Below are 16,257 nucleotides of genomic sequence, written 5' to 3'. Positions count from 1 at the left end.
AGAATTCTGAATTCCCTGAATTCTGTCATGGATCATCCACAATAAGGGCAAAGTTTGAACACGAGGATCCCCAGAGCCTAGTAACATAAATCTTGGAGCAAAAGCAGATGATTAACTTCATAGTTTGTGTGGTTGAGCCAAAGTTGAGCATGAGGATATGTGAGTCACCATTCTTAGAAATGGATCCAACTTCAGACAGGCGTCAAAAGTAAGAGTATACAGTGCTGGGGCAATGACACTTCAATGATCAGAAGGATAACAAGAGTTTTAATGCATTGAAATTGATTTTCTGGTGATGCACACTGTCATGGAACTATTAATTTTTTAAGGATCACTTACTGACGTCAGACAGCTGCCAATTCTCCAGACTGGAAGGATGAACAGTTTATCCCCCTAGGTACCATATTTCCATATTTCGAAGCATTGGAATAATACATGTCATACAGCAACATAAAAACAGGAAGACAAGTATCACAGCCCCTATAATCGGTGTTAGTAACTTAAAAGAAAAACATTCCCCCTGGCCCAAACAGTGATTCTAACCAGGAGAGAAAAGCCGGTGTATCTTTTATGCCTCTCTCTTTATTCACCTTGTCTTTTAGTTCTTTTAAATGCTGAATAGCGAGTGTAAGATTTCCGTAATCATAGTCATTAGCTGGAATATATGTACAACAGGAGTCTCCTACTAAAGCATAGACTCCTCCAGATGCTGCATTTTGAAGGTCCAGCACGAACCTGTTCTGAAGTGCCATTAATCTAACTCCCCTTAATTCTTGTTTGATAGCGTCTAAGCCTTCTAACATGATATTAATAAAAGAGTACATTTCATAAAAAGTCGCATGGGTGAGGCTGTAGAATGAGGCATTAAAGCACATATATAACAAGATGCATTAAATTTCTTTAACTTTACAGTATGATTTATAAATTTATACCACAAATTACGCATATCCCCCTCATTATCAGTTTCATTCAGCCAGTTTGTATACAAAGAGGCTTCGTGTTTAGATTCTTCCTCTTTTGGGGTGGTGACAGGCTTCTACATAAAAAGGAAAAAGGCTGTGCACATCAGTCCCAAGCAGGTTATCCCCATCTGTCCTTGTGGAGACATCACTCCTGCGCTTTGTTCAGTTCGTTTGTGACCTTTTTACAGTGGGAAGCATGAATCCAGGGCACCATTTCTGTGACCTTCACAGCAGTGGCAGTGGTCAGCAGCACCTGGTACAGCCCCCTCCACCTGAGTGAACACCATTTCTTTTTCCTGAAGTCTTTCACCAGAATCCAGTCTCCTTATTCACTCATTAGTTCTTACAGCACAGGTAAATCCCTGTGGGCTGGAGCCCAGCATAATCCTAGGCTTTTTTGGTCAACATTGGTCAACAGATTGGTCAACAACTGGGTAATAACTCTTAGAAAAATCTACACATTGTTCCCCTGCCTCAGCTGTGACGTTTTGTAGAACAATTCTAGCTGAAGTTGTAAAATTTCTCTTTGTTCCGTTCCTGCAAAACATCTTATTATGAACAAACAAACCACAATAATCATTTGCATCTAGGGGAATCACTCCCAAGGGTAACCCCCCTTAAAGCTATATTGTTCTACCCATCAGGTTCTGCCACTAGATAAGAGAACCTTTCCCATGAAATCATTTTTTGACCTTCATGATCCCTTCAGGGCGTACAATTAGCACAGAAGCAGCAGCTTTAGTCCACATGTTTTTCAAACAGGATATTAACGATATGATCATAACGAATAATACCAGACCCACAAATATGTATTGAACCAGAGACCCTCTCCATGTTCCTAGCACAGACTGTAGCCATGCACCAATACCCCAATCATCTGGATTGCAGGATTTACGAAGAAAATTATTTTCGCAGTAATTAATTTATTATATTTACTATATTTATTATACACGTGTAAATTAATTACTGCGGAAATAATTTACTTCGTACACTGTGCAGAGTGCCGTATACTCCTAGTTGCGGCACACACGATACATACAGTAAAAAGCCTCAGGCACTGTGTTAGATGTGTTTTCGACGTTATATATGCGTTTATTAATGTCGTCGATTTTACGGTTGCAATTCGACGTTGATTATACGTCGAGGCGACGTATATATACGTATAGCCGTATTTTCGCCGTGAATATACGTATATTCGACGAATCAATGCCCACTGGGTAAACTCTTGAGCAAACTCTGAACCAGCTCTAAGGAAACTAATCCGATTAGACGTTACTTTGACTCATCTTTTTACGCTCAGTGCTGGATTGCTCAAACTCCAGCTAGGGTTAGGGTTAGCATTCCCACGCTACTTAGACACTTTGTTTACGCTCAGTGCTGGATTTTGGGAACTTCAGGACGAGTGGGAATTTTCTCCTATCTGTCAATTCTGTTTTGTTTTGGAGACTCTTGGCTGCCTATGTTGTACAGTGCAGCGTGAAGGAAACATTTTCCAAAACTGTGTCAGCTCAAAAGTTGTAAGAAAACCTCTCCAGCTGCTTTAACTCTCTTCATTTTTGTCATTTAATGTGACACTCGATGTATAACTGGAGCCTCACATATGCAAATGGTGAGGCTCCAGTTCGACACCACTTTACAGTATCTGACAAAAGCATGGCAGACTGTGCCATGACCGGCAGATAACTTCTGCTTATTTTTACCATATTAAACATTGGAAATCCTCCCACTTGCATTTGTGACACTTGATTTTGACTCCACCTAAGACACTCTTAAATCTTCAAACACTTTTCTCTTCTCCCGCAACACTCTTGTCTGTCGGCACTATGTGGCAGCATTGCATGACAACCCATCTCACCACAGAAAGGAACCTAACAGCTTTGGTAAGAGAGGAGAAAAGAACATAGCCCGTACGGGGATTGAACCCATGACCTTGGCGTTATTAGCACCCCGCTCTAACCAACTGAACTAACCGGCCTCACGACGGTGGTCCTCTCTGTGCTGCAAAAAATCGAACTCAGGGAATTTCTTTTGCCCTCCTTTGAATAGAAAGCCGTGTAATTCAGTGTACGGGCTTTCTCGTGCAGTTTCATGGTTCTTGTAACCCAAATCCTACACTGGCCTGAAGTGTCCCCCCATTTCACAGCATTTTTCAGCTGATTTAAAATGTACCTAAAGGAGAAGCATTATTGAAGACCATCAATTACCAAGAGCTTTTGTCAAAGGTTTTGGTGGTCATTTTTAATGACCACAGAGCACTATGACCTCGGTTTTACATCTCATCCGAAAGACAGCGCCCTTTTACAACACAGCGTCTCCGTCACTATGCTGGGACATTGGGACCCGCACAGACCTCAGGGTGAGCGCCCCCCCGCCGGCACCATTAACACCGCTTCCAGCTGGAAGCTTTGTTTTTCCCTGTAGCTTACCCTCATCCGGGTACTGACCTGGCTCACACCTGCTTAGCTTCAGTGGGTTTTCAGTTGCGAGTTGCAAGGGGATGCAAGTGATGGAGCCGCTCGCTGCAAAAGCCACTGCATTGGCCGGGAATCAAACCCAAGCCTCCCGCGTGGCAGGCAAGAATTCTACCACTGAAACACCAATGCTAAGTGTCTGGGCCTTCAAAAAAGACGCTTTTTTGGTGCTCTGTGCAAAAAGCGTCGACATATGCTTCCAGCTGCAAAATGCCATTCGCGGATGCTGAAGAATTTATTTCAAGGCAGCGGGTACAAGCGATTGGGCGTTTTAAAACCACCAGGAACAACAAAGAGGCGCGCTTCTTTGCTTGCGCCGGAACACACCGACTGGAGGCGGACAACGTAGTCGGCAGGATTCGAACATGCGCAGGGAGACCCCAATGGATTTTTAGTCCATCGCCTTAACCACTCGGCCACGACTACAGCAAGCCCCACAGCCGCTGCGTTCTTGCTACAATCTTACCTGGATCGCGAGGCGCCGGCGGAAGCCTATTTCAAAGTCGTTCTCCGTTTCAAAAAAACATTTCCAAAATACAAGCCTTGCAGACAGACACGCCTCAGAGGACTTAAGGGTGGCTTCATGTCGGAATGATAAAGTCTCCCCGTCCGGACATGAAAATGCCACTTTGTTACACACAAAAAAAGAATCAACAACAGAGAAATGCCCACAAGCATTTGAAAAGCCGCACCACGTCGCACTTGAAATAGCTCTTACATTAGTGGTAGACGCAGGAATCGCCTTTTTATTTACGCTCTTACCAACGCGATGGAAAGCAAAACAAAGCAAAGCAGAGCAAAACAAAACGAACAAACGAAAACCCTCACGTCCCGCACTTGCATATAACGCCGTTACGTGCCCAAGCGGTATTGTACGTCATCCTAGCACTGCACGCCGGTGCGTATGGTATATGGGAACGAGCACACGCCACGAATCGTCTCGAATCACTCCCTACAGCTGTAAGGTGCCTTGAAGCGTGCACCCCCAACATTCTTCTTTGCTCATCTGTGAAAGGTAAACTCTTGAGCAAACTCTGAACCAGCTCTAAGGAAACTAATCCGATTAGATGTTACTTTGACTCATCATTTAAGGGATCCTTGTTAATTGGAGAAATCAATGATTTCGAATGAATTCTGTATGCGTTAAAAGACAGCTATACACAGAAAACATGCAGGACACTGCTCATGATGTTTCCCGAGCCGAAACACAGTGCGTTTTTCCAAGCCATCTGACCAAGCCTGCCCACTGAAAACTGCAGGAGATCGTGTAAAGACGTTCAAGTTTGTAACTACTGCACGCACAGGAAGCAGAATAAATTCCTCTATTCAAACTGTCAAAGGTTTGCTTTGCGAACGCTGCAGGACATCGCACAATCTCTTTTGAACAGGGACAAACGATTTCTTATGGGGCGCAGTAAGTACAGACGTTTAAAAAGCTCCACTCATGCCAATGATGCAGCATGAAGAAGCGCAACCTAAAGTTTGCATTCCTAGCACTGTTGCAACCTAGCACTGTTGCATTCCCCGCATCAGTAGCTAAGAGAATATAATTTACGACTCTTGTTAATGCAGTTTCAGAAACCAGACTGAAATTTCTCAAGTATATTATTTGAATCCATTTGATGTTGGGCAACAACTATTCTTTCAAGACTTTTAGATTGAAATGGGACCTTTGAGACAGGCCTGTAGTTGTTAAGAACTTGTGGATCCAAATTTGACTTCTTAAGGAGCGGTCTAAGAACCACTACCTTAAATTGATCATGTACGACGCCTGACGCAAGCGATGCATTCATCATACTAATTATAGGTCCTGCCAGTCCTTCGAGGGAATCTTTGACTAGCTGAGTGGGGATGGGATCTAGCACACAGGTGGTTTACTTTGTCTTACGTCTGTGTTCATGAGTCCACCATAAGAAGAAATCTGAACAGGAGTGGTGATCATGCGAGGTCACCATGGAGGAAACCACTGCTCTCCCCAACAAAAAAACCACCACTGCCCCTCTCAAGTTTGCTAAAGACCACATGGATGTTCCACAGCAACTCCTGGAACAATGTTCTGTGGACAGACGTGACAAAAGTTGAACTTGTTGGTAAATGTGCACAGCGTTATGTTTGGAGATAACAAAACACTGCATACCAACTCCAAAACCTCATCCCACCTGGGAAGCATGGCGGAGGCTGTACGGCTTGCAATCATCGAGGGACCGATGAATTCCGAGATGTATCAGGAAATTCTACAGCAGAATGTCAGGGTGTCTGCCTGTGATCTAAAACTCAAAAGACGCTGGGTCTTGCAACATGACAAAAACAAAGGAGTACATCAACAACAGAGTGGCTGAAACAGAAGAAATTCCGTATGTTGGGATGGCCAAGTAAGAGTCCTGACACACACGCTTTCACTCATATGAGCTACACGGCTACCAAGATGATCTCAGGTGCGCCGAGCTTGTACGGAACATATTGAACTGATCGACGGCGAATTGTCTCTCAGACAGGCTTTTCACCTCTAAGCTCCCTGACTGACAGTGATCAGCTAGGTAGTAAAACAGTCAGCTGCTTCTAAGCCTTAAACAGCTGCATCTCGGCGCTTCCACGGAGAGATGATTTGAAAGCCGAACATCGCCCATTGGGAACACCTTACTATCACTAGTTTAAGAGACTCTTAAGGTTTTGCAGAGGTGCCTGTCTAATAGCATGCGCTTTGCAAGCTATAGGTGTTTAGGCTGAGGCAGAATGCCTGTTAACAAAATGTTTTTCTAAAGGGGCCTCGCACTCTTTTCCAAGCAATGGTCACCATCCCCACCGAGTGTCACAATGTAGTCATGTCCTAGGACATCACCTGTTAGTCTCCATTTGTCTGCCACCAACACTTTAGGTTACGGGGTCACAACCGCACCCCGGAGACCAGAGGAGCCGTTGGCGTTCTGGCGGCGCAGATTGGGCTGAAGGTGGGGCGCTTGAATCTCGCTGTTGGAGGCCGTCTGAAACTGACCCAAGCCTTTCCCTTGAATTAAATGTAAATAAGAAATGAACCCCAGATGCACATGGAATCAATCACGTGTTTCCTTTGAGCCGTTTCAGAGACTGCTCCAGAGTTTACCTTGCACAGATGCGCAAAGATTCATGATGGGGGTGCACGCTTCCAGGCGTCTTACAACTGTAGGGACTGATTAGAGACAATTCGTAGCTTGTGCTCATTTCCCTCTATTCCCCGTGTTGCAGTGGTAGGATGACTTAAATTCCTGCTTCGACACGTAACGGGATTATAATCAAGTGCAGGAGCTGAGGGCTTTAGTTTTGTTTCGTTTTCCATGGCGTTCGTAAGCACGCAAATCAAAGGCAATTCCTGCGTCTAACACGAATGTAAATGCTTTTGAAAGTGCAGTGTGGTGCAGCTTGTAAAATCCTTGTCCACATTTTTGGTTCGTTGATGTTTTTTCTGTCTGCCAAAGTTGCATTTTGACATCCGGACTGGGGGACTTTATCATTTGAACGTGAAGCCAGCCTTAAACCCTCTGAGGCGTGTCTGTCTGCCGGCACGAATCTTGTGAAAGGTATTTTTTTTAACGGAGAGCAACTTTAAAAAGGTTTCCGCAGCCACCTCGCAGTCCGTGTTTGATTATAGGAGGAATGCGGCGGCGGGGAGCTCGCATTTGTCGTGCTCGAGTGGTTAAGGCGATGGGCTCGAAATGCGTTGGGGTTTCCCCGCGCAGGTTCGAAACCTGCCGACTCCGGCGTCTGCCGAACGTCACCTTGTGCCTGCGCGGCAGAGGCGGAGTGCCGCTTCTCCTTTCCTGGTACTATAAAAACGCTAAATCGCTTGGCCCCGCTGCCATGGAAAGCAATTCTTCAGATAACCACACATTTTGCGTTCGCACCTCTGGTGCTCTACTTATGCCTTTGAAAACCTAATGAATAAAGCTGTAAGAACCGACACGATGTGTAGGTGCTCTTAAAGCACGCAGTAAAGAACTGTTAACAGCAAGGGTTTCAGTGGGTTAACTGAGGAGAAGGCGTGATCGCTATTTGTTGACTTTTTATTTGGTGTTAGAAACACTCTTACTGTGCATGACGTGCAACAAATGTAGCCACAGAAATTGCATCACGCTTTCATGTATGCTATTGCAGACACCAACGTTGCCTAGATAGAAAACCGAAATAGCCGTGGGTTTGCTTGCTGGTCTGAAGGATCTCTCTTCAAATCTCTATCATTTGTCAATGGAAGTAAAAGGCGCTGCAATCTGATACGTTCAGAATCAAACCCGCAGCTGTTGTTCGACTTTATTTCTTGACTAATTACAACTGAGTGTCGCATGAGCAGTTACATAAACTTGTCTGGTATATTTGAACACAAATGCCGTTCTTCAATTAAAACTAACAGTACATTGTCAGGGACATTCAGTTCTATACAAACAAGAGACAGACAAGAGAATATTTCTACCGTTCATGTGGACTACGTGTTGACTTACTGATCGGAATAATTGAAAGGTTCGGGCTCATAGCCGATGCAGTGCGTGCTAATTAGAACAGCAACGCTGAGCTCTCAGCACCGTACTGAGCCCAGGTGTTTTTCTAAAGCTGTCAGGTGCAGTTCATTTACATGAAGGAAATCTCTTACTGGGTACGATTACAATGCAGTAAGTAGCACAGACTACTTAGGGAGTAGCCCGATGCGTTTAAAAACGACCCGAGCCAGGCAGGAGTCGAACCTGCAATCTCCTGATCCGTAGTCAGACGCGTTATCCATTGCGCCACTGGCCCTGGTGTGACACTGCAGGACTGTAACCCAGTGAGATCAGCACTGCAACTAGTAAAATATTACCCCCGGTCAATTCTTTTCCAAAAGTGAGAAACACCTGTTTTCTACATTTTGTCTGTGTTAAAACCATATCTCTTTAAACCAAACCAAGAGTTTGTCTTTTGCTCTGATATTCTGATTCATTTCGATTTCAAAGAAAAAAAAAACTACCTTCCAAAGCATCATAAAATTGTCCCTTCTTCCAGACTCTACTTCTCTCTTGTAGTAGTACAGCAGACCTTTCCAGGTGAGCAGATCACAGAGTCCGAAATGAGCTTCCTCCATCAAGCAAAGTACCTGAACATGACTCTGTCATCATAAAAGCGCCCCTGTAATAAAGAAATTCAATCTGAAATCAAGAGGGCAGTTGCCTACTGAAATACAAGAAGTCATCAATTTTAACCTAGCAACACATTAAAGGCTGCATCTATACAAGTACGATTCTAGAAATGCTCACCAGATTACGTTTTAAGAAGGAACTGCGCCTCAGGTTCCGCCGAGATCTTAACTTGGATGGTAGGATTCAGAGTCCGGAGTGCGGACTGATGGCGCACGGAGGGTCCACATACTGTGGATCCCTCAGTTTTCTTCCGCGTGTTTAAACCGCCAGCGTTTTTTTTATATTTTTTATATTTGAACACAGATGCCGTTCTTCAATTAAAACTAACAGTACATTGTCAGGGACATTCAGTTCTATAAAAACATGAGACAGACAAGAGAATATTTCTACCTTTCATGTGGACTACGTGTTGACTTACTGATCGGAATAATTGAAAAGTTCGGGTCATAGCCGATGCAGTGCGTGCTAATAAGAACAACAGCAACGCTGAGCTCTCAGCACCGTACTGAGCCCAGGTGTTTTTCTAAAGCTGTCAGGTGCAGTTCATTTACAGTACGCCCCCTGTCTCAACGGTAGGACGGAGTCAAATACTGCCTCGACACGCAACAGCATTATAATAAACCGCAGGACTTGAGGGCTGTTCTCTTTGAATGTTCCAAGTCATTCGTAAGAGCGTAGGTCAAGGGCCATTCGGGCATCTCCTGTAACTCGAGTAAAAATGCTATTCAAAGTGCAGTGACTGAAATCGTCATCCACATGTCTCCGTTGTTGATTTCTTTCTGTCTAAGAAAGTTCTATTTTCATGTCCGAACGGGGAGACTTTATCATTCCAACTTGAAGCCACCCTTAAGTACTCTGAGGTGTGTGTCTGCTTACACGTATGGCGTAAAAGGTTTCTTAAACGGAGAGCGAACTTGAAAAAAGTTGCCGCCGCCGCCTTGCACTCCTTGTTCGATTGTAGCAAGAAGCCAACAGCTGGCGTACTTACTGTAATCGTGGCCGAGTGGTTAAGGCAACACACTTAAAATCTGTTTGGGTCTCCCTGCGCAGGTTCAAATCCTTTGCATTTGCTCTCGTGCGTGCATGAAAAAGGACCAGCGCTGTTTTGTTTTCGCTGGGACCTTTAACACTCTAAATCGCCTATACCCGCAGCCTGTGAAATCGATTCTTCAGCACCCACGAGTGACGCTTTGCAGCTGGACGCAGATAACGATGCTTTTCTGCAACGAGCTTTCCAGCTGAATTTTCTCGGCAGCTCCGTACTGAACCTGTTCTCCATTGCAACATAGCGGAGGCTCGTCACGTCTATAGCAAGGCTGTGTAGGACCGCATACGCCACAGTGACTTGTACACAGACCACATGAAAGGCAAGCAAAATACACTTTTAAAATTCCAAAGACTCACAAGGTCAGAGGAACAGCGATGACCTGAACAGATCTGTTACAGAAGTCTAGGTTGACCTTTTTAGAGCTGTAATTGCATTTTTGTTTAATAGAAGATCAAATCTACTCGCATGTACCAGCACCTTACAGTTTATTGATGTTTATTCTATTTAAGTAATAAGATTGCTAACGATGTTGGACTTTAGCCGGTGTTTTTTAGAACAAATTGCTTACTCTTCTGTAAGGAATATGCAGTACGTGCCTTTGTTAGTCATTGCTCACCATACCTGTAACTTTCTTATCTAACTCACTTCCTCAAATGGTGAAGGTCCACAAACATAAATGAAAAAAACCCAAATCCAAGTGTCTGTAAAAGCGCGGTGCTCCGCTGGCGCTGTTCCCTAGTGGCTTAAAGTGCCTGCCTAGTAAGCAGGCGATCCCTGGTCTGAATACCAGCGGTGCCTCTCTCCGTGTCTTGTTGTGCCGAATGTCTCATTTCAGACAAACATGTACAGCTTGGTTCAGTTTAATGCAAGAATTCATTTCCTTTCTGGAATAACTTGTTTTTGAAGAAATCCATACAGCTTGTGAAAGATGAAATCCATTTCTTGGTTGTCAGTGGAAAAAGATTGCCGGCTGCAAGAAGCGCAAGTGATTGTTTTCTTTGACCATAAACCTGCAAATGTAGGGCGCACAAAAGACTGTCAGACTCTGTGGTGCTGAAAAGTTGGTGGTTCAAGCCCCTCCAGTATGCGTGTCTCAGTTTTTCCAATGTAAACATCATCACCATCGCTAAAGAAGATGGCACAGAAGACTCCACAGCCGAAACGTTGTGCTTCTTTTCTTCTCTTTTCAGCATGGAGTAAACCTTTGCTTTATCCTTTGCAGCCTACGCATGCTGACACAGCTACCTTTCTCTTAACGCGCCTCAATCATTATTCACCAAAACCATCAGCAGAATGTGTCGCCTTTGTGGTGATGTCACTCCTCTGCTTCACAAATGTCCTTAGTGACGGGCCATTTCTTTCTGCCATTTTTCCGGAGCAGTTATTGATTGCTCCATCATTTCCCTCTTACTTTCCATCACTAGATTGAAAAGAAAAACAGAAACAGGCTGACAGGACGACAATCAAATTGCAAAAACTCATCAAAGCACTCGATAGAGTATTTGAATCCACAAGTAGCTACGAGCAACTTTGTCCTGGCTTGCATGAAAGTCGGAAAATGTCAAAAAGAAAAAGATGGTGGCTTTTTCATATTCGTTCTTTTATTTTTAGTTCGTTGCTTCTTCTGTCCATTGTCCTCCTGCCTGGCTCTTGACCTGTGACTGTTTGAACGCACACAGTAGACTTTCATGCAGGGGATTTGTCCTGAGCCTCTGTGAAAGACCCACCCACCCCCATAAATAACTGCTCTAGAAACACATGAATGCAAAACTAAACCACAGCTTAAAGAGGAGCTTGTCATGACCGCCAGGCAGTTAAGACCAACTCTTAAGCAATCTAAACAGCACCAGCAGCGGGTGATTATTAACAAACGCCGCCGCACGAGTTAACCCACCTGCACACACTCCACCGTGCGGTACGCAGTGCTATTTTTACCATCTTTACCTGCTTCCCGCTGGTATTGAGTCTACTCCTTGAGAGCTCTACCTGGCGTTTTTTCCATTACCTCGTTTATTCTGGATATTGGACTCCCCTTCTGCCTTTTTGACTTTGGACCTCGCCTCTCACCTTGGACTGTTTGCCACCAGTGTTCTCCCTGGATTACGACTTACCTTACGCCTCTTGACCATGAAACAAAGCAAAGCAGAGCAAAACAAAATGAACAAACGAAAACCCTCACGTCCCGCACTTGCATTTAACGCCGTTATGTGCCCAAGCGGTATTGTACGTCATCCTAGCACTGCACCCCGGGGCGTACGGTATATGGGAACGAGCACACGCCACGAATCATCTCGAATCACTCCCTACAGCTGTAAGGCACCTTGAAGCGTGCACCCCCAACATTCTTCTTTGCGCATCTGTGTAAGGTAAACTCTTGAGGAAACTCTGAACCAGCTCTAAGGAAACTAATCCGATTAGACGTTACTTTGACTCATCCTTTAAGGGACCCTTGTTAATTGGAGAAATCAATGATTTCGAATGAATTCTGTATGCGTTAAAAGACAGCTATACACAGAAAACATGCAGGACACTTCTCATGATGTTTCCCAAGCCGAAACACAGTGCGTTTTTCCAAGCCATCTGACAAAGCCCGCCCACTGAAAACTGCAGCAAATCGTGTAAAGACGTTCAACTTTGTAACTACTGCACACACAGGAAGCAGAATAAATTCCTCTTTTCAAACTGTCAAAGGTTTGCTTTGCGAACACTGCAGGACATCGCACAATCTCTTTTGAACGGGGACAAACGATTTCTTATGGGGCACAGTAAGTACAGATGTTTAAAAAGCTCCACTCATGCCGACGATGCAGCATGAAGAAGCGCAACCAAACGTTTGCATTCCTAGCAAATTCCTTTTATTTTTTGATAAATAAAGACAGTCTTGTTTAACAAACAACACACAACATTTTACATTGTCAATTCAATTCAAATCAATGTATTTCTATATAGCGCCTTTCACAACAAGGTTGTCCCAAGGCACTTAACAATGCAAGTTGTTAAGAGCCTTGTGTCTAATATGCCGCCTAGGTTACGTGCTGTCTCTTTGAGGCAAATGTTTAAATCCTCTGAGTTAAGTGCTGAAGTTATAGTAGTCCTATCAGTATTGTTGCCTCCGATCAACAGATCCTCATTTTTCTCAGAGTTGAGTAACAAAAAGTTTTCACACATCCAAGTATTTCCTTCCTTAATGCATTTAACTAAACTGATAATAGAAGAGTTGTCGTTTGGTGTAAACAAAATGTTTATTTGAGTGTCATCAGCATATGAATGAAAGTTCATATTATTTTTTCATATTATCCTACCTAGCAGCAGCATGTAGAGAGAGAGAGCAATATTGGTCCCAGCACTGATCTTCTGGTACCCCAAATTGAACTGGTGACATTGATGAAGCAGTACAATTATTAGATATTTGAACATAATGAAAACGATGAGTTAAATGTGAAGTAAACCACTGAAGGACGGTTCCAGATAAGCCAACCTCAAACTCAAGCCTGTGTAACAAAACAGAGAGGTCAACCGTGTCAAAGGCAGCTCTAAGATCTAGAAGCACAAGCACTGTTGCATTCCCCGCATCAGTAGCTAAGAGAATATCATTTACGACTCTTGTTAATGCAGTTTCAGAAACCAGACTGAAATTTCTCAAGTATATTATTTGAATCCAGATACGATTGACGTTGGGCAACAACTATTCTCCCAAGACTTTTAGATTGAAATGGGACCTTTGAGACAGGCCTGTAGTTGTTAAGAACTTGTGGATCCAAATTTGACTTCTTAAGGAGCGGTCTAACAACCGCTACCTTAAATTGATCAGGTACAACGCCTGACGCAAGCGATGCATTCATCATACTAATTATAGGTCCTGCCAGTCCTTCGAGGGAATCTTTGACTAGCTGAGTGGGGATGGGATCTAGCGAACAGGTGGTTGACTTTGTCTTATGTCTGTGTTTATGAGTCCACCATAAGAAGAAATCTGAACAGGAGAACATTGAAGTGCTGTGCCGTGATCTGAAGCAGGCCGTTCAGTGCAAGACATCCCAAAAATATACATGAACTGAAACAGTTTTTCATAGAGGAATAGGCCAAAATACCTCCTAACCGCTGCTCAGGTCTGACCAGCCGCTACAGAAAGTGGGGGTTGAGGTTTTTGTCATAAAGGAGGTTCCACTAGCTCCTTAATATAAGGGTTCACGTACTTTTTCCATCAATGACCTTGATTGTTTAAACCATTTGGTCAATAAAGAAACAGCAATGTCAAATGTTGGGCGTGTGTTGTTTGTTAAATCAGACTCTCTTTATTAATTATTATGACTTAGATAAAGATAAGATCACATGTTAGGAGCCATTCATGCAGAAATCCACATCATTCCAAAGGGCTGTTTACAAAAGTTTTTCTCCCAACTGTATGTGAGAGAAAAGCAGAGACGCTCACTGAGTAAGGTGGGGTTGCAGCTTCACAAATCACAAGGACATTTGTACACTCAAAAAGGGACAGGAGCACCCCAGATGGGACTCGAACCCACAATCCCTGGCTTAGGAGGCCAGTGCCTTATCCATTAGGCCACTGGGGCACACTGGGTTGGGTCGATCACGCTGATGAAGAGCCAGTTTTTTTTTTCCTTTGCTTTTTCAAAGGGATCCCCAAAATTAGGAAAGTTAGGCAGCAGAAGGTTTACTGTGACCTGAGAAGGACCGGCATCCAATCACGGTGGTACACACACACACGCTCTCACTCATCTGAGCTACACGGCTACCAAGATGATCTCAGGTGCGCCGAGCTGGTACGGAACATATTGAACTGATTGACGGCGAATTGTCTCTCAGACAGGCTTTTCACCTCTGAGCTCCCTGACTGACAGTAATCAGCTAGGTAGTGAAACAGTCAGCTGCTTCTAAGCCTTAAACAGCTGCATCTCGGCGCTTCCACAGAGAGATGATTTGAAAGCCAAACATCGCCCATTGGGAACACCTTACTATCACTAGTTTAAGAGACTCTTAAGGTCTTGCAGAGGTGCCTGTCTAATAGCATGCGCTTTGCAAGCTATAGGTGTTTAGGCTGAGGCAGAATGCCTGTTAACAAAATGTTTTTCTAAAGGGGCCTCGCACTCTTTTCCAAGCAATGGTCACCATCCCCACCGAGTGTCACAATGTAGTCATGTCCTAGGACATCACCTGTTAGTCTCCATTTGTCTGCCACCAACACTTTAGGTTACGGGGTCACAACCGCACCCCGGAGACCAGAGGAGCCGTTGGCGTTCTGGCGGCGCAGATTGGGCTGAAGGTGGGGCGCTTGAATCTCGCTGTTGGAGGCCGTCTGAAACTGACCCAAGCCTTTCCCTTGAATTAAATGTAAATAAGAAATGAACCCCAGATGCACATGGAATCAATCACGTGTTTCCTTTGAGCAGTTTCAGAGACTGCTCCAGAGTTTACCTTGCACAGATGCGCAAAGATTAATGATGGGGGTGCACGCTTCCAGGCGTCTTACTACTGTAGGGAGTGATTGAGACAATTCGTAGCTTGTGCTCATTTCCCTCTATTCCCCGTGTTACAGTGGTAGGATGACGTAAATTCCTGCTTCGACACGTAACGGGATTATAATCAAGTGGAGGAGCCGAGGGCTTTAGTTTTGTTTCGTTTTCCATGGCGTTCGTAAGCGCGCAAAACAAAACAAGAAAACAATCCAACTACTCCAACTACAGGCTGATCAAGGTATCTCCCCTGCCAGGTAAGCCGAGAGCCGCAGGCGATGAGCCCGGAGCTGAACGGGCCCCACTGGCTCGTTTGTAAGGCCAGGTGCATTGCCAACCACGACCGGCAGGGCAGAGGCCTTGAAGGCGGCCTGGGCTCCTGCAGCTGTCCAGCCACGCACTCTGGTTTCTCTTCATCTCGTACAAATCTTTTGCCTTTTACTAAAGATTTCCAAGTAAAGGAGCATGAATGAGTTCCATACAATTTTTGTGCTTCCCTGCCTTCGGGTGGGGCGCAGCTGGGCTGGTCAAAGAGAGAAAACAAAACCGCTCACAATCGCTCTTATTACGGCGACTGTGGCCATCTGCTCTGCGAGTCCTCGGTCTCCGCCTGTCTGATTGGCGCTCTTTCCTCTGGGAGGCGGGAAGTGTCCGGCCGCAAATATGAAGCGTTACAGCAACGACATGCCATGAGACGATTGATAACGATTTCCATAGGATCCCCGCGGTTGCCTGGCAACCGTCAGCTTTGTGCAGTGGCAGTATCGTAGCCTGTGAGGTTTAGCCGAGGCACGATTATTGCTAGTTGAAAACTTTTCTCGTCAGAGCGTGACATAGTCTTGCAGGCATCGTGCTGTCTAACTGCAATACTATACCGCTGGAGGAAACAGCCCGGGTTCAATGAGCCTTGGAATGTGACTAGGAAAGTGAAGCCTTTTGAAAGAGGTAATGTCGACGCTTTTTTAACAGAGCACCAAAAAAACGTCTTTTTTGAAGGACTGGGCAGTGAGCATTGTTGGTTCAGTGGTAGAATTCTCGCTTCCCATGCGGGAAGCTCTGGTTCGATTCCCAGCCAAAGCAGTGGCTTTTGCAGCGAGTGGCTCCATCACTTGCATCCCCTTGCAACTCGCAACTGAAAACCCACTGAAGCAAAACAGGTGTTAGCCAGGT

The 16,257-nt window shown here is 44.7% G+C and overlaps 4 non-coding genes and 1 pseudogene across 4 annotated transcripts; 2 read left to right on the top strand and 3 right to left on the bottom strand.

Annotated features, from left to right (window-relative positions):
- Positions 1-3,777: 3,777 nt before the first annotated feature.
- Positions 3,778-3,859, bottom strand: trnaf-aaa (transfer RNA phenylalanine (anticodon AAA)). Its single transcript has one exon. It is a non-coding gene; the product is annotated as a tRNA-Phe (tRNA).
- A 4,262-nt stretch (positions 3,860-8,121) lies between these two features.
- trnar-acg (transfer RNA arginine (anticodon ACG)) lies at positions 8,122-8,194 on the bottom strand. Its single transcript has one exon. It is a non-coding gene; the product is annotated as a tRNA-Arg (tRNA).
- Positions 8,195-14,114: 5,920 nt separating this feature from the next.
- On the bottom strand, positions 14,115-14,187 carry trnar-ccu (transfer RNA arginine (anticodon CCU)). Its single transcript has one exon. It is a non-coding gene; the product is annotated as a tRNA-Arg (tRNA).
- Positions 14,188-15,484: 1,297 nt separating this feature from the next.
- LOC148642797 (U5 spliceosomal RNA) lies at positions 15,485-15,601 on the top strand. Its single transcript, XR_015929368.1, has one exon. It is a non-coding gene; the product is annotated as a U5 spliceosomal RNA (small nuclear RNA).
- Positions 15,602-15,831: 230 nt separating this feature from the next.
- LOC148642796 (U4 spliceosomal RNA) lies at positions 15,832-15,911 on the top strand (annotated as a pseudogene).
- The last annotated feature ends 346 nt before the right edge of the window (positions 15,912-16,257 follow it).

This window comes from Lepisosteus platostomus, chromosome 22 (assembly GCF_059453375.1).
Source record: "Lepisosteus platostomus isolate fLepPlt1 chromosome 22, fLepPlt1.hap1, whole genome shotgun sequence".
NCBI classification, from domain to species: Eukaryota; Metazoa; Chordata; class Actinopteri; order Semionotiformes; family Lepisosteidae; genus Lepisosteus; species Lepisosteus platostomus.
The sequence above is the reverse complement of the archived record's forward strand: the minus strand, read 5'-3'. Positions and strand labels throughout refer to the sequence as shown.